The 22,925-nt window shown below is 46.2% G+C and overlaps 1 long non-coding RNA gene across 1 annotated transcript in view; it reads left to right on the plus strand.

The window, feature by feature from the left end:
* The first annotated feature begins 1,415 nt into the window (after nt 1-1,415).
* The window catches only part of LOC125431868, a 32,545-nt gene continuing 11,035 nt past the window's right edge, over nt 1,416-22,925 (plus strand). The window contains exons 1-2 of the long non-coding RNA XR_007244347.1: nt 1,416-1,524; nt 1,642-1,754. This is a non-coding gene — a long non-coding RNA (uncharacterized LOC125431868). The remainder of the gene's footprint in view (nt 1,525-1,641; nt 1,755-22,925) is intronic.

Here is a 22,925-nt window from a genome sequence, read left to right on the forward strand (position 1 = left end):
TCCCAAAGCACTTACTGCTGCTGGTAATGGGGAGCCCTAAAGACACTGACACTTCCAGTGTCACCGTTCATTCTCTTCAGTGGCGAGCAAAATCCTCGTCTTGCTCCTTCCCTCCAGACACCTCTTGCTTTGGCAGCTGCCGTCCCAGACTTTTTCAATGAAAGCTCCCTTAATTCTTGGTCACAAGACACGGCCAGCTCCGGTTTTCAGCCTACGCTAACTGCCTTTGATGGTTCCACAAGATTTTTAAAAAATAGCAGTCTTTCCTCTTAGTACTTTTCACTATTCAGCATGTTCTGAACGCATTGTGTGCGTCGAACCACCGCACCCAGCCCCATGCCAACATCCAGACATCTGCAACTCTTTAGTGTGTGGCATTTCTCCTCCCGGTCTTCTCAGTTTTGTTGGCCTAACCCTACGTATGCCGCCTGAATGTGCACGTTATGCTGGAAAGGGGTGTTTTGTTTTGTTTTTGAGACAGGAAGCCAACGCTTGGAGAATGCAGTGGTGAGAAATCCTCCCCATGTTGTCTTGGTTTGTTGTTCAGCTGGTTGACTTAGTTGTTTGTTGCTACTGGGACTCACTGTGTTGCTGTAGAATGGATTGATTACAGCCGTTTAGTTCATCTACTCTTTCCATGCAGAGAGAATAATTAAGGGTTTTTGCCAGGAGTCGAACCTAGTCCTCTAGATGCTAATAGAGAGTCAATGCGGTGAAATGTTCAAGAGCAGCTGGTTAATTTCCCACATAGAAGTAGCAGAATTGTGTGGGAACAACAGAGAGGAGAAATTGTACATAGTTCCTTTAGGGTAAGGCGACTCTTTAGTTTGCAAGCTCCCGCCTCGTTTGCTAAGCTGCCCCTGAACGCAGAAAGTCGCTGAATGTCACGTGTGAACTTTTTGATTACCACCAGCAGATTAAATCCACAAATTCTGATGCAGCAGTTATGAGAGATTTGGAATGGAGGGATGGGTTGGGGGTTTGTTTGAAAAATATGATATGGGACATTCCTCCTCTCCGCTTGGCACAGTCACGGACCCGTGCTGCCGAAGTCAAAGCAGTTGATGCTTTTGCCAGCAACTGGAGTTCAGCAGGGGTCAGAACTAGCAAAATTGGCAGGAGAGGGAAGAAAGGATGGACAGGGCGTGCGTGGAGAGGAACCGTCGGAATAATCAGAGCTGAAATGCAAAGAGGGAAAGGCCACCTCAGACCCTTCGCCCCAAGAGAGAAAGGAAATGAATATGTAATCAAAACAAAGCCAGCCGTGGCTTCTTGTGGTTGGGGTCAGCCCTCAAGTGGAGTCTTGTTTTACATTCAGCTGTTAGAGCAGCAAGGCAAACCCAAGGGAGCTGAGAAAGCAGGGTCACAGGCTGTGGGGGGGTGGGGCTGGGGAGGGCGGCGGAGGGACAAGGTAGATTCATGGACTGCGTGTTGTGAAAAGCATCATTACTGTTTTGGCGCAATGACCGCAGAAGAGACTGAGGACCAAGCAGGCCCTGTTAAAATGGCACGCTTAGAAACACGGTGAGAAAAGACAATGCATTTTATGTTTCTGTTTGGACCACCCGTTTCCATATGGTTCTGCCCATTCTTTGAGAGCTTCAAGGATGACCCTGCTCTTACCTATCTTTTTTTTTCCAGAAACGATACGGCTAGCAGCTCCACTTTCCAGCGGCAACAGCCTCTCTTTGGTTGTTCTCCCGACACCAGATTTCCTTCCTTGCACAGAGCGTTATGTTCTCCTGTGTTTTTAGGTAAGTGTATTTTGTGTGGGTGTCTTTCCTTCTCTGTAAATTACTTAGGGGTGCCAACCTCCGCATGGCACCTAGAGAACTCCCAGAAATATAACTTTACCTGCAGACTACAGAGATCAGTTCCCCTGGGGGGGAAAATGGCAGTTTTGAGGGGCAGACTTTATGGCATAATAACACCTCTGAGATCACCCAGTTCCCAAACTTCACTCTCTCCAGACTCCTCACCCAAACTTCCAAGAATCCCCCAAGCCAGAGCTGGCAACCCCATGTATTACAGTGGGCATTTGGTTTCACTTCTGCAAATACAAAAGGGAAGTATGGAACTCCCAGTCTCTGTGTGATCCAAAGTTCTGGCCGTGACCAGGAGGACTTTGCGTTGTGTGAATTCGCCCTAATTATGAGTGATTTTTGAAATTAGTTCAATCGTGAATGGGTAGACCTGGGAGCAATTATAAATGCCGCTGAACTTTTGCCTTCTCCGCCTGTCATCCAGTTCCACACTTCCCTGACTGCGATTGCGTGTTCCCCGCCACAAAGCCGAAGCCAGAATCTATTTGGACTATCCAGATCTGTCCCCAGAGCGCCCTTTTTAAACACTGCTGGATGAGATACAGATGGGATGAATTGCTCCCTCCCTGTGTGTGCAACAAAGGAACAGATGAACACACAGCTTGCAAATGGCTGTTGCCAGTCAAGATAGAGCTCTGTGGAGTTCTCACTCTTGCCCAGCAGTCGTTGTGGGCCGGAGTGTTTTTCATGGTCCGACTGATATGATTCGTGCAGGTTTCTATCCATGAAATTCATTCGATAGTCATCAATAGGAGATGAGGCCTTTTCATTCTGAGGCCTGGTGACTGACCGTCGGTCTATGTGTGCAGCAGAATAGGGTGGTGGAATCCCAAGAACCCACTGCTTTTACATCCTAGGTATCCATTACTTTTGTCTAACACGCCTGTTGCAGAATAAATGACTGTGCCATTCACCAGGTCCTCAGGCAATAAATAGGCTTTGCTGTGTGAGTGCAGGAATGCCTTCTGTTTTCATCTGTGACATGTTCCAAGGGTTGGGGATGACTTTGTTGGTCCACCCAGACGCAACCTGCTGGTCTTGCTGGGCTCCAGTCAATTCAAGTTGCCACCAGCACTCCCTTGGGGAATTGACCCTCTGACATCGGCATGTCCTCAACTTAGAATGCTAATCGCTGAGGACCAAACGCCAAGACCTCTGCCGCATCCTAAACAAACAGCATCGAAGGGGTTAAACAACAGCCCTGCCATAAGAGGGTCTGGAAAGGCACTCCAGCAGAGATCTTGGAATCCCGTAAATGAATGCCACCCATGTGCTGCGTTTAACCTCTGGCCTTTCTCATAATAGTTTACACAAGTAGTACCCAGGCCAGTGGTCCCTAACGTGTCGGGTTGCTAGGATGACTGGCATGTGACCCTTTCTAAGTATCTTGGCAGCAGCAAAGGTGCAGAGGGGAGAAATCCCACTCTTATGTCTGTGCATGCAAACTGAGATATGTTGGACATGTCCAAATTCTGTATATCTTGCATTTGGCTGGATGTCCACCTTTTTCTCTTAATCCATATCGAACCTCAGTCCCTAGCTCTGGAATGAATCTTGGGCACCACCTGAACATCTTTCTCTAAGACAGTGGTGGCGAACCTACGGCACTCCAGATGTTCATGGACTACAATTCCCATCAGCCAATTGGCCATGCTGGCAGGGGATGATGGGAATTGTAGTCCATGGACATCTGGAGTGCCAAAGGTTCGCCACCGCAGCTCTAAGACAATGGCCAACCACCTCTGATAGTCTCTTGCCTTGAAAACCCTACTGGGTTGTCATAAGCTGGTCGTGACTATGGCGCTTTACACACACACATATCCTTCCTCCAAGTAGCTCAGAGAAGGGGACAAGACTCTACCCTGTTTTATCCCCACAGCAACCTTGGGAAGCGGACCAGGTCAAGAGATGGGGACTGACCCAGAGCTGAGTAGGGATTTGAATTTCTGTCTTACGGGTCCTAATCCAGCACTCTGACCGACACCACCACTTTGATTCCCACCAGTTACAGATTCTCATGTGTTAGTCTGTGGTTCTGTGCTTTGCCCACAAACTTCAGCCCAGCAGGGGCAGCAGACGCTACACCCAGGTTGGAAGTTAACACTGCTGGGCAGAGAGCCAGGATGCTTTAATGGCCAAGGCCTGGGTGAATTGCTGAGGTAGAAAGACTTGCCAGCTATAGAAGCAAAGCCATTAATAATACTTCTTTGCGGGACTGGATAGTGTCTCTTGAATTCAAGGTCACACTGAAAGTAAGAGTTAGCAAAAACTTGAAAGAAAAGTTGCACCGAGTTAATCGGCAAAGATCTCCCATTCTTTTCCACCCCTTATCCAGACAGCCCATTAAAACCTGTCCGGCGCATGTTGCAGAGACAAGCTCCTTTGAACATCAGCTTCATCTGGTTACTTTATTTACACTTTTGATGCCAATGTTTATTCTCCCTCTTAAAAAGCGATTCAGTGCATCTCCGAAATTAACTGCAGATGGGCAAGCAGGGAAAAGTTCCTCACATCATGTTTCAGGCGCTTCAGTGTTGTTTGATTCTTGAAAATAGTTTTTGGGTTGTTGTTCTAAAATTAAAATTATACATCTCTCTCTCCTCCTCTTTTTCAATCTCTAAGATTTTGGACGGTGCAAACACTACTTGTGTGTGGTCTGGAAAAGTCTAGCCAAAAAGTTCTCCGAGTTCACCAAAACATCATTATAAAATTGTCTCCTTATCTCTCTCGCAAGAGATCTGTTTTTTTGCAGAGAAGGTTAGCTTTTGGAGAGGAAACAATTACCGCAGCAAGCAAGTCACGCTCTGCTCTGGGCACCAGCTCCAGCCTTTGGGGGAAAGGCTGGAGAGTTTGGATCCCATTGAGTGCATCCACGCCTGCAGCACCTCCTGCAGGCTCAAAGGAGTATTACCAAGACTTAGCAACTTTGATGGATGTTGTCAAGTCTTGGCATTGGTTGGATCAGTGGTTCTCAACCTTTCACAGGGGTCGCCTAAGACTCTCTGCATCAGTGTTCTCCATCTGTAAAATGGATAAATGTTAGTGTGGGGGGTCACCACAGCATGAGGAACTGTATTAAAGGGTCACGGCATTAGGAAGGTTGAGAACCACTGGGTTGGATGCTGTCAAGTCGCAGCCGACTTAACAGTGATTCAAAAGGGGTTTGCAGGCAAAAAATGAACAGAGGAGACTTGCCAAAGCCTCTGTGTCTTATGTATTGTCGAAGGCTTTCACGGCCGGATTCAACTGGTTGTGGTGGGTTTTCCGGGCTGTATGGCCGTGGTCTGGTGCATCCACCAGACCACGGCCACACAGCCCGGAAAACCCACCACCACCTCTGTGTTTTCTTTTAAGTTTTTGCGAACTCTTATTTTCAGTGTGACCTTGAATTCAAGAGACACTATTCAGGCCCACAAACAAATATCATTAAGAGCTTTGCTTCTATAGCTGGCAAGTCTTTCTTCTGCAGCAATTTACCCAGTCCTGGTACTCCTTGGACATCTCCTATTCTAGTACTTCTCTGGACTGTGGGCGCCAACCTCCCGGTAATGGCTGGAGATCTGTAGGCAATAGAGATCAGCTCCCCTGGAGAAAAGGACCTCTCTGGAAGGCGGACTCTACGGCATCCTATCCCTGCCCCCACAATCTGTTGCTGGGTGAAGAACTTCCTTCCACTTTCGTTTCTGTTCATCAAAAGAATATTGTGGCTATGCAAAGTGCCCCAGCGGGTTAGAATTAACAAATAAATACTGATAGGGCTGTAAACCTATGCAGCTGGAAACAGATTTCCTGGCAGTCATTGGGGCTGGGTGTCTTCATTCTGTTAGAAATCCTCCTTTTAAAAGGTTTATATGGAACAATTGGACACTTCCACATTAGAATATGGAAGTATTGAAGGATGTATTGAAACGGCAGTATTTAATTACAATGAAAGGTGCTTTACAGGTTTGACAGGTCATTTACCAGAGTCCCAAAGATCATTTTCCCCATCATCATTTTTTCTCAGCAACATTATTCTCAGATAGCAGCTATTTATCACCACCACACCTGCACAGCTCTGTGCATCTTGGGGACTGACTGCAGCATCTGAAAGTTAGAGCGTATCGTCCTGTAAGACAAGAGCATTTTAATGGTTGTCTATCTATGTGCAGCAGTTACAGCTAGGTCCTCTATCTATTTGTCTATCGAACTATGTGTAGCAGTCACAACTAGGTCCTATACCTATCCATCTATCTATGTGTAGTAGTTTCAGCTAGGTCTTGTATCTAGCTATCCGTCTACCTATCTATGTACATCAGTTACAGCGAAGTCCTCTATCTATCTATTTGTCTATCTATCTATGTGCAGCAGTTACAACTAGGTCCTATACCTATTCATCTATCTATGCGTAGTAGTTTCAGCTAGGTCTTGTATCTATCCATCCATCCATCCATCCATCCATCCATCCATCCATCCATCCATCCATCCATCCATCCATCCATCCATCCATCCATCCATCCATCCATCCATCCATCCATCCATCCATCCATCCATCCATCCATCCATCTATGTGCAGTATTTACAGCTTGGTCATCTATCTGTCTGTCTGTCTGTCTGTACATTATAGCCATGTTTAGATATTTGAAGGGATGTTTTGTTGGTGAGGGAGCAAGCTTGTTTTCTGCTGCTCCAGAGACTGGGCCCAGGAGTCATGGGTTCAAGGGGAAGGGAAAGACATTTCACCTAAACATCAGGAAAAACCTCCTGACAGTAAGGCCTGTTCAAAAGTGGAATGCACTACCTCGGAGTGTGGTGGAGTCTCCTTCTTGGGAGGTTTTTTTAACAGAGGCTGGATGGCCATCTGTCAAGAGTGCTTTGATTGTGTGTTCCTGCATTACAGGGCGTTGGACTTGATGGCCCTTGGGGTCTCTTCCAACTCTGATTCTATGATTGTGAGCAAGTCTGAAAAGGGCATTAATTTTTCCTGGAATTCAGGCTGCCATACTGACAATGTCCAGAGGATGGCAGTAGAAGACCACAAATGCATTTTAACTGATTTTGTTTCTCTCTACCCGGGTTGCTCATGGGGCTGCACTTGGGGCCAATGGGCTCCACTTGGGGCCAATGGTGGCAAGATTGTGCTTGTGTTGCACCTGTGAAGCATTAGCTGGGCCTTCTTGTGAGTTGTTGTCTTCAGGGTGACCCCTAAAGTTAGCCCCAAAGTTTGTAGCCATTTTCAGGATGGCCGTAGTTCCGCTTTCCTGCACCCTAAATGTGGCCTGTCTACGTGACAAGTGACATGGCAGAACATTTTGAAACCTGGGCAGTGGCTGTGATCGTCTCCTGGTCAGGTTCATTAGTTGGATCAATGGGAGGGTCTTTGGGGGGCAGTTCCATTACATGGTTCTGAAAAGGAGAGGGGGTGGGCTTTGTGATTTATCTGGTGTCATCCTGAAACCAAGTACCAGCGATGGGATCTTGTATGAGACTGTTTGGTTGTGTTGCCAGCCCTCCCCAAAAGCACGTAGAGTGGCATCCAGAAGGGGTGAATGTGGAAGTCAGCCTTGAGTTATTCAGTGGGGCTTACTCCCAGGAAACTGTATCTGGGATTGTAGCCTTAGTGGGTGACATCGCCATAGCATGAATCCACTTGTCCAAAGAATAGTGGTTGCACATGGCTGAAGAGGAAGCCAACAGTGTGTACCAGTGCTTTCTTTTGGGGCTACTGTGTGAAGGGTTTCCTGAATGTGTGAGTGTGCCTTATGTCACATCCATGGCTTTACTGTCATCCCCCTGGACTGTTTCATAACAAGACTCTGTGTTCAGGTGATGTCTTTTTTACGAAACAGCATCAGGAATAAGAATTTAGATCTCCTTCGCCAGACCAAAAGCATAAGGAGCAACGCATCCTCCATTATACCCCACCCCATGCCCCAATGTCACACAACACCACCCCTGACTACCAGTTCCCAAGGGGGGGATGGCACCCCATCAGTCCCACGGTCCAGAGACAGTGCAGCCTGGGCCAAACATTCTCTCTACCTGGCTTCTAGGTTCTCCCTACTTGGCCTCTAGGGGGGCTGCAGTGTCCCCCAATAATTCTCTCAACCTGGCTACTAGGTTCTCCCTACCTGGCCTCTAGGGGGGCTGCAGTGTCCCCCAATAATTCTCTCAACCTGGCTACTAGGTTCTCCCTACCTGGCCTCTAGGGGGGCTGCAGTGTCCCCCAATAATTCTCTCAACCTGGCTACTAGGTTCTCCCTACTTGGCCTCTAGGGGGGCTGCAGTGTCCCCCAATAATTCTCTCAACCTGGCTACTAGGTTCTCCCTACCTGGCCTCTAGGGGGGCTGCAGTGTCCCCCAATAATTCTCTCAACCTGGCTACTAGGTTCTCCCTACCTGGCCTCTAGGGGGGCTGCAGTGTCCCCCAATAATTCTCTCAACCTGGCTACTAGGTTCTCCCTACCTGGCCTCTAGGGGGGCTGCAGTGTCCCCCAATAATTCTCTCAACCTGGCTACTAGGTTCTCCCTACCTGGCCTCTAGGGGGGCTGCAGTGTCTCCCGAACATTCTCTCTACCTGGCTTCTAGGTTCCTTTTCTGCTGTCACAGAGTGGGAGAGTCGAACCTGGGTCTGCCAGAGGCAGGTCTGAGTAACCACAAACATTGTGTTGAACAGATCAGCCAAGTTGCTGAGGAGGGCTCAGAAACACAGTCTCCTCCCCTAGTCGGGGAATCATGAGTTGGGTGCCCTGTGTCTGTCCAGGGTTTGTTCAGTTGTAGAAGCCTGTGAATGTCATCTATGTGCGTGTGTGCATCTGTGCAGCAGGTGCCTCTGAACGTAGCAGTGTGATCCCTCCGAGAGGGAAGGGATAGGTCCTTTTGTGGGCAATGAATGCAGTGGTGGACAATGTCATGGGGTGCTTCAGAGTGTGGATACTGTGGGCAAGGGAGAGAAGGAAATGTGTGCCACGTGTGCATCTGGGGTACATTTTGGAGAAACTCCAGAAGACCCCCTTTGTCGTGTAATGCTCGGTAGGGTGTCTACATGAGTGTCAGGGAAGTGAAGTGAATGGGATTAAATGTGGGTGGGAGTTGATTGGGGCCACCTGTTTAGTCCAGTGTGCTCTAAATGGAGTCAGGGTGAACTGTTAACCTTATAGGTGGACTTTTAACCTCATAGGTGAAGAGTGAACCTAAGAGGTGGACTTTTGACCTCATGTGCTGCAGCCCCAGAGTAATATTGGTTGCGCTTGTGTGTAGTGTGAGGCATTGTGATCTCATGTGCGGAATGTGGCAGTGGGAAAAGCACACAATCTCCCAAAGGAGGGCATCACAAACAAGCCAGGTCATATTTAGGAAGCATTCTGGCCATTCTGAGATTACCTACAAACTTTGGGGCAAATTTTAGGGGTCACCCTGAAGACAACAACACAGAAGAAAGCCCAGCTAATGCTTCACAGGTGCAACACAAGCACAATCTTGCCACCATTGGCCCCAAATGCAGCCCCATGAGCAACCCAGGTAGAGAGAAACAAAATCAGTTAAAATGCATTTGTGGTCTTCTACTGCCATCCCGTGGATGTTTTCTGTAAGGCAGCCCAGGAAAAATTAATGCTTTTTTCTGACTTGCTCACAATCATAGGTCGAATTCCCACTGAAAATTTAATCTAGATACAACTAAGTTTCAAAAGAATCAGCACCTTTTCATCCAGATTCCAACATCCTCACTGTAGCATGTTTCTAGTGAAAACATCTAGGTCTGCCCCCTTTTTTTAGGGGGGGGGGCTGCTGTCAGGGGTGCAATTTTGATGTGGTCGACCACGACCTTTTGGCCCACCGCCTGGCCGCCTCCGGAGTGCGGGGCAGTGTCCTTCAGTGGATAACCTCGTTTCTCCGGGGCCGGACTCAGCAAGTGAGGTGCGGGGACCAGGCCTCCCGGAAGTGCCCGCTTCAATGCGGTGTACCCCAGGGGGCATTATTGTCCCCGCTGTTATTTAATATCTATATGCGACCTCTTGCTCAGCTGATGCGGGTTTGCTGGCTGATTTGCCATCAGTCACGCTGATGACCGCACAGCTCATTCTGTTGATGGAGGGCAGCCGTAGCCCTGTGGCTCTCCAGCACTGTTTGGAGGCGGTTGCTGGTTGGTTGCGGCAGGGCAGGTTAAAACTGAACCCCCTCGAAGACGGAAGTCCTCTGGCTTGGTCGTGAGGGGTGGGGAGGGACTTTCCAGCCGCCCGGTGTGGGAGGGGGGTCCTGTGGCTTACCGACCCCCCTCCGTTCAGCCTGGGGAGTCCACCTGGATTTGTCTCTCACAATGGAGACCCAGGTGGCCTATGCCACAACCAGACTGCCTTCTTCCACCTCCGTGAGCCCGGCTGGCCCTTCCTCTCCAGAAGCGGACCTAGCCTCAGTGATCCATGCAATGGTCATTTCCAGACTTGACTATTGTAACTTCGCTCATGAGTTGCTTCCCTTGCGTCTGATCCGGCGTTTAAAACTGGTTCACCATGCAGCAGCGATCTGCTTACAGGCAGCACCCGCCGAGAACACATCCAGCCTGTGCTGCGGCAGCTGCATTGTACCAATGGGGATTCGGATCATCTTCAAGGTCGGTGTTGACCTTTAAGGCCATTCGGCCTGGGACCATCGTATCTTGAGACTGCATCACCCCATATGTCCCTAGGCCTCTCTGATGGCGGAGGCCAACATTGGTGGTCCCTGGCCCTTTGGTGATGCGGCTGGCCTCCCGCAGCGGGCCAGGACTTTTACAGCCCTGGCCCGGCCTGGTGGGCAGCTCTCCTCCAGCTGTCTGGGCCCCTCGGGACAAGGAGTTCAGCGGGGCCTGTAAAGACAGAGCTGTTCGCCAGACGCCGGAGGACCCAGCCGCTAATAGTGCCCCGTCTGTGGCCCTCAACACCTGGGCCACGATTCCATCACTGAGACTCGCCATGCCTCCCTTCATCGTGGGGAGGGAGGGATTTTATGCTGTTGAAACGCTGGACGCCACCTTACATCTTGGATTTTAATTTAATTTATATTTAAACTTGGATCGCTGCTTTTAAATGTTGTGGTACTTGTTTTTTAAATGTTGTACACGCCCAAGAGCCCTCCAGTTAAGAGTGATTATAAATCAATAAATAAAATAAATAAATAAATAAAATTGTTAAGCTAGCACCACCAAAATTTCAGAGTATCTTTAGGTGATACCACCTGATGATTCCACCCAGGTTTTGTGAAGTTTGGTTCATGGGAGCCAAAGTTATGAACCCTAAAATGTGAAGCCCCCATCTCCTATTGGCTCCCATTGGAGTGTTTTTTTTCAAAAAAGGTGCATATACAAGAAGGTCCAGGAAAATCCTGTGATGGGGGGGGGGGGGAGCCCCAGAAACGGGACTGATCTGTGTTTTGTGGTTCGGCTGTGAGGGAACCTGGATATTTCAGGTGACTATCCCAGGATTAATCACCAGTGAGGATATCACCATAGAATCAGAGTTGGAAAAGACCCCAATACCACGAAGTCCAACCCCCTGCAATGTAGGAATGCACAATCAAAGTACTCCTGACAGATGGCCATCCAGCCACAAAAACGCACAAGAAACCCCAGATTTCCTTTTTTTTAGTCAGGGGTGGTGTGGTATGACATTGGGGCATGACGTGGGGTATAATGGAGGGCTCCCTGCCTGCTTCATGCCCCTAGTCTGTGCAACCCCAAACAGTGAAAAAGCTTTTCCTCAAAATGCACACTTCTCCTAAATGAGGGGTACAGAAAGGACCACCACTTCTGCCAGGAGGAATGCCACGTTCCCAAGACAACATTGTCACACCCTGCTCAAGGTCTGTGTGATGCCCTCGTTCGGGAGATTGCGTGCTTTTCCCACGGCCACATTCCACACATGAGATCACAACGCCTCACACTACACACAAGCGCAACCAACATTATTCTGGGGCTGCAGCACATGAGGTTAAAAGTCCACCTATGAGGTTAACAGTTCACCTATGAGATTAAAAGTTCACTTTTGAGAGCACACCTGACTAGCCAGGTGGCTCCAGTCACCTCTCACCCACATTGAAGCCCATTCGCTTCACTCCCCTGACACTCAAGTAGACACCTCTGCCTAGCATAAACCCGATAAAGGGGGTCTTCTGGAGTTTCTCCAAAATGCCCATCGGATGCACACGTCTCTCCCTTGCCCACAGTATCCACACTCTGAAGCCCCCCATGACATTGTCCACCACTGCATTCACTGCCCACAAAAGGACCTATCCCTTCCCTCTCGGAGGGATCACACTGCTACGTTCAGAGGCACCAGCTGCATAAATGCACACACGCACAGATGACATTCACAGGCCTCTGTTCATCACAACTGAACAAACCCTGGACAGACACAGGGCACCCAACTCATGATTCCCCGACTAGCGGAGGAGACTGTGTTTCTGAGCCCTCCTCGGCAACTTGGCTGATCTGTTCAGCACAATGTTAGTGGTTACACAGACCAGCCTCTGTCAGACCCAGGTTCCAGTGGCGTAACTAGGCAAACTGGAGCCTTGGGCAAAACCTGAGATTGATGCCCCCCAGGTGTGTGCCCGGTGCAACACGCACCCCCCCTGGTCCCCTTGTAGCTACGCCCAGTGGCGTATCTAGGCAAACTGGAGTTTGGCGGCCCCCCATGGGCAGCCGCCCTCCCCCACCGTGACCAAGCAATGATTTTTTACACCAGGTTGTTTCAAAGTCACCATCACATTATAGAGCATGCCCCAACTCACAAATCTGAACACAGCAATAGGCCATGCCACACAGCAGAAATAATTTTTTTGAAAACATTTTCAAAATGTTTTATTACTGCTATGAAAACATTTTATGCTGTTGTATCCAGTCCCCCCAATTGGGGGAAACAGAACCACTTTCAATGTTATTTAAACTGGGAACCCCAGATTCTTCCTTTTAGTTGGATTTAAAAGGAGAATCTGGGCTCCCTAGTTTAAACAAGTGATGCTGGAATCCACCCCCAAACAGCATCATTTTAAATGGTGTTTAAACTAGGGAGCCCAGATTCTCCTTTTAAATCCATCTTAAAGGGAGAATCTGGGGTTCCCAGTTTAAGCAACATTGAAAGTGATGCTATTTTGGGGTTGATTCTCCCCCACCCTGAAACAGCATCACTTTCGATGCTTAAACTGGGGACCTCAGATTCTCCCTTTAAATCCATGCCAAAGGGGGGGGGGGGTTTAAAAGGAAAATCTGGGGAAATTTGGGGGGTGCCTGCTGTCAGGGTGCAATTGTTAAGCTAGCAGTACCAAACTTTCAGGGTATCTTTAGGAGATTCTCCTGATGATGCCTCCCAGGTTTGGTGAAGTTTGGTTCAGGGGGTCCAAAGTTATCCACCCTCAGAGTTGTAGCCCCCATCTCCTATTAGCTCCCATTGGAAACAATGGGGGATGGGGCACCCGCTTTGGGAGTCTATAACTTTGGACTCCCTGAACAAACCTCACCAAACCTGGGTGACAGCATCATGAGTCTCCCAAAACATCCCTGAAATTTTGGTGTTGCTAGCCTAAAAACTAAGCCCCCTGCAGGCCAAAAACAAAACCCCCCCACTAAAATACCAAAAAAAAACACAAACCCACACAAACAACCCCTGCATTTTTGGCGCCCACCACAAAGGGGCGCCCTGGGCAAATGCCCACTTTACCCAATGGGCATTACACCCCTGCCAGGTTCAACTCTCCCACTCTGTGGTAGAAGAAAAGGAACCTGGAAGCCAGGTCGAGAGAATGCTTGGGAGAGACCACATCCCCCCCTAGAAGCCAGGTAGTGAGAACCTAGAAGCCAGGTAGAGAGAATGTTTGAGGGAGACTGCACAGTCTCCAGACCCTGGGACTGGTGGGTTGCCATCCCCCCTTGGGAACTGGTAGTCAGGGGTGGTATTATGTGACATTGGGACATGAGGTGGGGTATAATGGAGGGTGTTTTGCTCCTTATGCTTCACCTCTGGCGACGGAAGACTAAATGCTTGTTCCTGATGCCGGTTTGTAATAAAGACATCATCCGTACACAGAGGTTTGGTATTGAACAGTCCAGGGGCACGACAATATAGCCATGTATGTGATATAAAAGGCACACTTGTACATTCAGGAAACCCTTCACACAATAGCCACAAAGCAAAGCACTGGTACACTGTTGGCTTTTTCTTCTGCCAAAACACAAAATGCACAAGAAAGCCCAGCTTCCCTTTTCTTTAGTCAGGGGTGGTGTTGTGGGACGTTGGGGCATGACGTGGCATATAATGGAGGGTACTTTGCTCCTTTTGCTTCAGTGCTGGCAATGGACTCCTAGTGTTACCCAGTCAGTCATCACATAAACAGGTCACATTTAGGGAGCAGAAAGGCAGGACTATGACCATTCTGAGAATAGCTAGAAAGTTTGGGGCGAGCTTTAGGGGTCACAAAAACACAGCAGAGAGCCCAGCTAATGCTTCAAGCACAATCTTGCCACCCTTGGCCCCAAGTGCAGCCCATTTGCAAATCAGCAACCCAGAGGCCAGGTAGGGAGAAACAAAATCAGTGAAAATGCCATCCTGTGGATGCTTTCAGTATGACAGCCTGAATCCCAGGAAAAATTAATGCCCTTTTCACACTTGTTAAACAAGTTAAACAAGTTAAATAAAGATTTTACTAAAGAGGAAATCAGAAAGGCGATTAAGAAACTGAAATTGAATAAAACACCTGCCCCAGATGGCATAACAAATTTATTCTACAACAAAATTGTAGATGAAATTATAGATATTCTAGAGCAGGTATTTAATAATATTACTGTGAATGGAATACCAGATTCTCAGAGGACAGCCAATATTACATTGATACCAAAAGAAGGGAAGGATACATCTGAGGTAGCGAATTATAGGTCAATATCCCTCTTAAATTCCAATTATAAAATTTTTACAGCAATTCTTTCCAATAGACTAAAAGAAGTTCTTCTACAATGAATATCTCTGGATCAAACTGGTTTGGTGAGGTTTGGTTTAGGGGGTCCAAAGTTATCGACCCTCAAAGTTGTAGCCCCTATCCCTATTAGCTCCCATTGGAAACAATGGGGACACCCCCTTTGGGAGTCCATAACTTTGGACCCCCTAAACCAAACCTCACCAAACCTGGCTAGGATCATCAGGAGAGTCTCCCAAAACATCCCTGAACTTTTGGTGCTGCTAGCCTAAAAATTGCACCCCCTGCAGGCCAAAAAAACATTTAAAAATATTTTTAAAAACCACAAACAGGGGACGGAGCTTCGGACATGTAATGGGGAGGTTTGAACCCGAGAACCCCCCCCTTACCTACGTCCTTGTTAGAAGTTGGATCAATCAAATATATACATCCCTGTCTGCTAGAATTATAATTAATGCAGAAAAGATGGAAAATTGTGAGAGAGAATGTGGAACCCAACAAGGATGTCCCCTATCCCAGTTACTATCTATTTTAGTTTTGGAAATTTTGACTGATAAAATTAAAAATACTGGAGGCATATGAGGTGTAAAAATTAAAGGGGAATGCTTCAAGATCCAGGCATATGCAGATGATTTGGTGATCATATTAGAAGATCCACTAGGCTCAATAGAAGAAGTGAAAAATACTCTAGAAGACTTTGAACAGGTTTCCGGTTTGAAAGTCAATAAAGATAAAACACAAATCTTAGTTAAAAATATGAGGGATAAAGATAAATTATTACTAGAAACTATATGGGAGGGTCATATTTCTAAAAAAGTGAAATACTTAGGTATCAATTTAACATCATCAAATTTAAGTTTATTTGAAAATAACTACACTGTAATTTGGAATAAAAATAAAAAATGATTTCAAAATTTGGAATAAATTACATTTAACTATCTCGGGTAGCATAGCAGTTCTTAAAATGAATATACTTCTGAGAGTGTTATTTTTGTTTAATAACTTGCCAATATTAAAATCTGGAAAAATATTTAATTGGCAAACGGACACATTAAAATTTCTCTGGGGAGGGAAAAAGCCCCGTGTCAAATATAAACTCTTATCAGACAATAAGAAAAGAGGAGGAATGGCGGCACCAAACTTTAAAATGTATTACAAAACATTTTGTTTGGTTTGGTTGAAGACTGGTTCCAACTTAAAAACACGAAATTATTAGCTATCAAAGGGGCTAATTTGAGATATGGAATACATGCTTATCTGTGGTTCCAAAAAGAAAAGATAAACAATTCTTTCAACACCCATTCAGATTTGCTTTATATAAAGTTTGGGAGAAATATAGAAATAAATTATATAGGAGCGTTCCTTGGTGGATTTCACCACACAAAGCTCTTATAAAGATGAACATCTTAGAAAAAGGATGGTTAAAATTTTCAGATACCGTATAAACTCGTGTATAAGCCGACTCGTGTATAAGCCAAGGCACCTAATTTTACTAGCAAAACCTGGGGACATGTACCCTGTTTCCCCTAATATAAGACATCCCCGAAAAATAAGACATAGTAGAGGTTTTGCTGAAGTGTGAAATATAAGGCATCCCCCGAAAGTAAGACATAGCAAAGTTTTTGTTTGGAAGCATGCCCGACGAACAGAACACAGGAAAAATAAGACATCCCCTGAAAATAAGACATAGCACATCTTTGGGAGCAAAAATTAATATAAGACACTGTCTTATATTCGGGGAAACACGGTATTGACTCCCCTATAAGCTGAAGGTGGGAAGCCAGGAGGCAGAGGGAGCTCCTTATTTGGGCAGTGACTCCCCCTGATGTCATTGCCCAAATAAGGAGCTCCCTCCACCTCCTGGCTGGGTTTGAGGAAGCCCAGCCTGCCAGGAGGTGGAGGGAGCTCCTTATTTGGGCAGTGACTCCCCCTGATGTCATTGCCCAAATAAGGAGCTCCCTCCACCTCCGGCCCCAGCCGGGAGGTGGAGGGAGCAACAAGTGGCTGCTGCAGCCGCAGGGAGGTCGTTCTGGCCATGCGCCCCCAGCCTGGGCAGAGGCCTGAAGAGCCGGCTGGTAAGCAGGACTCGTGTATAAGCCGAGGGGGCATTTTTCAGCCTTAAAACAGAGCTGAAAAACTCGGCTTATACACGAGTATATACGGTATATTGAAACTGGTTCAATCAGAAAAGGGAATAAATGCTGAAATTAAGAGTTTGAAGGAGCTGAATTTAGAAGGATGGAATGTTAACTGGTGCTTGTACCAACAATTATATAGTGCTATTAAGAAAGAAACCAAACCACTGTGGATTCAAGGTGAAGAAGATTTATTACTCACAAACTTACTGAACAAAAATGATCATTTAATTAAAAGGATGTACAACTTATGTCTTGAAACAGATTTGGAAGATGAAATTGTTAAAGAATTCATGGTAAACTGGGCAAGAGATATTGGTCATACGATTCTGTTGGCAAAATGGGAAAAAATATGGGGATCAGGTTTAAAAGCTATTGTTAGTAATGATATTAAAGAAAATTACTACAAAATATGGTAGAGGTGGTATATAACACCTACCCAGTTGACCAAAATCTCTCACAGATCCAACAAGTGTTGGAAATGTGGAGAGGAACCAGGAAATTTATTTCATATGTTATGGCAGTGTAAAATAGTAAAAGAATTTTGGCGGAATATACATAGAGAAATGCAGAAAATCTTAAAAGTAAATATAAGGTGTATACCGGAAATGTATTTACTAGGTATATGCGATGATTCTCTAAGCAGTGAAAGTAGAACTTTATTTCTATATCTATCTACTGCTGCCAGAATTATATTAGCTAGATATTGGTGCAAATCAGCAATTCCATCAATGTTAGATTGATGCCACAAAGTAATGGAATTGGTTCAATTAGCAAGATTAACAGCTTATGAAAAGTTAGAAAGTAATGGAAAATTTAGAAAATGGGGTAGAAAATGTTGACAGAGAGAAATTTTTCACTCTTTCTCACAATACTAGAACCAGGGGGCATTCATTGAAAATGCTTGGGGGAAGAATTAGGACTAATAAAAGGAAACACTTCTTCACACAACGTGTGATTGGTGTTTGGAATATGCTGCCACAGGACGTAGTGATGGCCACTAACCTGGATAGCTTTAAAAAGGGCTTGGACAGATTTATGGAGGAGAAGTCGATCTATGGCTACCAATCTTGATCCTCCTTGATCTCAGATTGCAAATGCCTTAGCAGACCAGGTACTCAGGAGCAGCAGCAGAAGGCCATTGCTTTCACATCCTGCATGTGAGCTCCCAAAGGCACCTGGTGGGCCATTGTGAGTAGCAGAATGCTGGACTAGATGGACTCTGGTCTGATCCGGCAGGCTAGTTCTTATGTTCTTAGAAATCAGTAGTTACAATGGATTATGTACTTAGAAGGAAATTTACAGCAAAAATTTATGATTTTGGATGTAATTTAGAAGTGGTAAGTAAATAATTTAAGAAGTTGTGGATTATTGTACTTTAATTTAATATCGTAGACAAAACAAAATAACAAAATAGATATGTACAAGCAGAAGCCTGTCACAGCTGATTTGGATGTTAGATGAGAATTTATTAACTGTAAATAAGACGTCGTATTGAGTGGACAAAATGTATTATTCTATACTAAATAAAACGTATAAAACATTAAAAAAAGATCACTATGTGCTACACCCTCTGCCCTTTGGAAGGCTGTTCCTGAGGAGACGCTAGTCTGCAAGTGGTTTTTCAGCAGCTGTAAGGCTGTTCTCTTCCAGAGGATGTTTGTGTGTTGAGCTGTTTGTTAGTGATCTTTGTTATATTTTTTAAAACACTGAATAACAATGTGTTATCAGTTCTCTAGGAGCTGCGCGGCGTAGTGGTTAAGTGCTTGCACTGCCACTCACATGGTCAGGAGTTCGAGCCCCCTGTGGGTCAGATATCCTGGCAGCTGGCTCATGGTCAACTCAGCCATCCATCCATTCCTTGGTCTGTAAATGAGTACCTAGCTCATAGCTAGAGGGTAAAGAATAGCCGAGGAAAGCAATGGCAAACTACCCCACAAAAGCAGCTTGCCTATAAAATTGCTGCTCACAGTGGTACCCCAGGGTCGGACATGACTGAAGGGGAAACTTTACCTTTATCAGTTCTCTGCTTTTGTGGTTTTAAGTTTTACAATTTAATCGAGCTACATTAGCTACTTGACCCATACAAAGAGGTGGAGCTATTTTTGTTAACAAGTAGAAAAAAGAGAGAGATCAGCCAGGGATGCAGATGGAATGGGAAAGGAAGAAAGCTATGACACACCCAGAATAGAAACAAGGAGTGTTTTAAGGAGGGTGATGTACAATTGAGATGCTAGGGAGTGGGAGACTGGAGGAAGAGGACCAAATTAATCACCTTTGAGAAAGTATTTAAGATGCGGGAGAGCAGGATATGTTTGTGAGTTTCATGTGTCATGCAGGAGGCTGGACTAGATACCTCTTGAGGTCCCTTGCAGCTCTATGTTTCATTCCAGAGGGGATTTAGTGGAGGGTAAGCTGTTACAGCTGATTTGTCAGTGATTTAACTGTGTGCCTTATAATTGTGTGTTGGTCTTCAACTTGTCCCTGGACATTCATTTTGTGTGTGTCCTTGCCGCTTTCTGATTGGGAAGAAATAAGCTGGGGTATAAATCTTTTCAATAAATAAAGAAATGGTAGTGTGCAGTGAGCTCGGTGCTCCTTACCGAGCGTTGACCTAAATGCTTAGTGTGAGCTAGTTCTGCCAATGCAATGAAAATAATTGGGAAATTGTAACCTTACTGGTACTTTTCGGGCTGGGAGGTGAACCAAATCACCTCCGTTGTATTGCTTCCCAGCAATAAAGAACATGTCAGGAGATGAGGTCATAGTTCACGCCAGAATTCGGCGTGTTAGATGTATTTGATCCAAAATAAGGCTGCAATGTCCCACAAGGGAACCAGGCAGACCATTGTGTGTGTGTGTGTTGTTCTTTAATCAACTTCCCATCCATGCTCCTGCTGCACCCTACGCCTGCCTTCCCCTTATGAAACTCCTTATGAAACTCTGCCCACCCGCAACGGCTGATTGACAGGTATTTGTGAGTGTTGGGAGTCTAATTGCCAGAAGCTCGAGGGCAGCTGTGTGATTTCACTGACATGTAATTTCCTGTACGTGTCAAGGCCTTGATGGCACCCAAGCTGTCTGTGAGTATTTGTCTAATTTCAACAGAACCAATCGTCTTCTGCAATATGCAAGATCCCTCATATACTGATTGAAAATCGGAGCTCTCTGCCTATTACGTTTCCTTGTTTTCTGGGGGAAATGTGGTCCTCTTAAAATTTGGACATCATTATTCAGTCTGCCAGCATCTATCTTTATTTGTGTCTCCATTTGTGTTTCCCTCAAAGTCTGTCAGCGTTTACCAATACTGAATCACCCAAAAATCCAGGCCTTGCTTCCATTTTCTTACCTTTGCTAAACCGCCTTTCAAATCTCAGGCTTTCCCCCACAATTTCCTATCGAGAGACATCGCTGGAATTGCTGCCTTGAAGTATTTCGGTTTCTCTGGTCTCGGCATAAACGGAGAAACTACAAAGGCTATGAAACCTAAAAACAAGAGGGGGGGGGACAGCTAATCGTAACCAAACTTTCTCAAATAGTAGAACATCAGATTTGTGTCCAGTTCAACTTTCAGGTGGAAGTTCATGCCGGGCTGCTTATTCCGTTTGACTGTAGCATTGCCCACCTCTGCTTAATACAGCAAGACTGTACGCCATCGCCCTAAGCAACCAGACAGAAATGAGATGGACGCTTGGCTGGAAAAGTACAAGAATTCGTTGTCCATTGCAGCATAACGACATGGCCAAGGTTTGGGTCCAGATCAAGATCCTTTCTCCAGTTCAGGAGTGATTATTCTTGAACATTCTTAATCAGAGCCATCTGCTGTGGGTTTCTCTTTAACAAAGTATTGCTGCAGACCATCAAAAACACCGATGCCGTCACAGGATAAGGCCCGCCACAGGCTGTCCCAGTGTGTCAGAAAATGGTGGACATGAAAGCAAATGCTGACATCATACCCCGCATCTAATGGGAGAGGGAGAATGTTGCAGTGGTTAAAGGGCTAAGGAGACATGGGTTCAAATTCCTTCACTGCCATGAAGCTCCTGGGGGCGGCTTTGGACCAGTCACTCTCTCACACTTAACCTTCTCTGGGTTTGTGAGGATAAAATGGAGAACAATGTATTATATGCCTTGACTTGGGTGGGCTAAATGTTACCAGACCAACCCATGGTGGGTTGGGGGAACCCAGTTTCTGAGAGACCAGCATCTCTACCCATCCTGCCAAAGTGGGGAGTCCATTCTCTGCACTGGCTTGTGTATCCACAAGAACCTAGTAAAATCTTGTTCTGGTTGAAATATTGTTCCTTGCTCCAGACTAAACTGGGATTTGTGCAAAGGTCTGCTGTTCACCACTAAAACCTGTATTTCAGGAGACTGTTGCCATATTGAATATTGTTTTCTCCTTCTCCATTTTTGCTGCTAAGCATTCTGGGAACATACTGGGCAAAAGACTTCATGGAACCTTGCCAGCTCTCTGTCTGAATAGACTGGGATGAATATTTGGCCTGTTCGCCACATGCAAGAGAATGAGGTCACAGAGCCGTGAGGATGCATAACAGGCTGTACCAGTTTAGACTGAAGGTAGAGGGGGGTCACATGACGTGTCAATGCTTCTCCCCCAATGGAAAAACTCACCGCAAACTGAAAATTAGCACATCAGGGACAGAAGTCCTAACCTATCCACCTGTGCATGGTGCTAGTTTTTTTTTATTGAGAGGGCTTGTTTCAGGAAGCTGGTGCACCATTGAGACAACCTAGTCAGCTGCCAGGGCGCCTCATTTTCCCACAATGCATTGTGAAAATCATCACTCTTAGACACTATGAGTTCTCCTGAAACAGGAGGTTAAGAGCTCATGTATCTAATCTGGAGGAACCGGGTTTGATGCCCAGCTCTGCTGCCTGAGCTGTGGAGGCTTATCTGGGGAATTCAGATTAGCCTATGCACTCCCACACATGCCAGCTGGGTGACCTTGGGCTAGTCACTAGCTTCTCGGAGCTCTCTCAGCCCCACCCACCTCACAGGGTGTTTGTTGTGAGGGGGGAAGGGCGATTGTAAGCCCCTTTGAGTCTCCTGCAGGAGAGAAAGGGGGGATATAAATCCAAAACTCTTCTTCTTCTTCTTATAATGCGGGACTCACGCCCGATAAATATTACAACACTCTTTATAACAATAAAATTATTGCCCCTCGTTGCCTTCATTTCACTTCAGCTCGCCTGGCCCCCTCGCAGCAGCTTCCCTTCTTATGCCATAGCTTGAACCCTTGAAGCAAACAATATGCGCCTGTCCGAACTGCGGAGAGAACAAAGGCCAGGCAAAGGGCATAAACTAATAATAATTAACTGAGCAGCCAAGCTGAAAAACACATTAGGCTTCAAATTAACGACAAGTAGCTCACGGTAACCACTTTGAATTGCATTTACTCAATATGTATTTAATTAGGGTTTAATAAAGCCACAGCCTGTTTTTTAAAGGCCAATTAGAAACACAACATGGCGAGGTTTTGAAAACTCTGTAATGGATGCCTCCAGGATCCAGATAGGCAACGATCGCATTGCTATTAATCCACAATAAAGGCTCTGATAATCAGTTTGGGCCTTTTAACGCCCGCAGCTGCTTTATTAAATCTTAATGAAATGCATATTCAGGGGCTTTTCTTCAAAGCCAGCTGCAAATGGCAGGGACGGGCTCAGGGGTGGATGTTCACCGCCACACACATGCCTGCTCGTTCCTGCTGGCAAGCAGTTCCAGCATGTGCAGAGGATTCTGCGCAACGCTGCTTGGCTGTGCGAGCCAGACATACACCTTGCTTCATTTCTGCTCTGTGTAGATAAATTCTGACAACTCTGCCCCAAGAACCACAATAATGTCAGCCAAAGAGCTGTTGGAACGGATTGAGTGCCAGGGTGGCGCCTTTGGGGGGGGGACACCATCTCACTGGGGCGTGCGCTGGTTGCCAGATGTTCTTACTGGTTTCGATGCCGTTGGCATTCGTCCGTCTGTGCAATGATTTCTGGGGTGCCCTTTTCTCGACTGGTATGGCAAAG

The sequence above is a fragment of the Sphaerodactylus townsendi genome, linkage group LG04 (genome assembly GCF_021028975.2).
Source record: "Sphaerodactylus townsendi isolate TG3544 linkage group LG04, MPM_Stown_v2.3, whole genome shotgun sequence".
Classification (NCBI taxonomy): domain Eukaryota; kingdom Metazoa; phylum Chordata; class Lepidosauria; order Squamata; family Sphaerodactylidae; genus Sphaerodactylus; species Sphaerodactylus townsendi.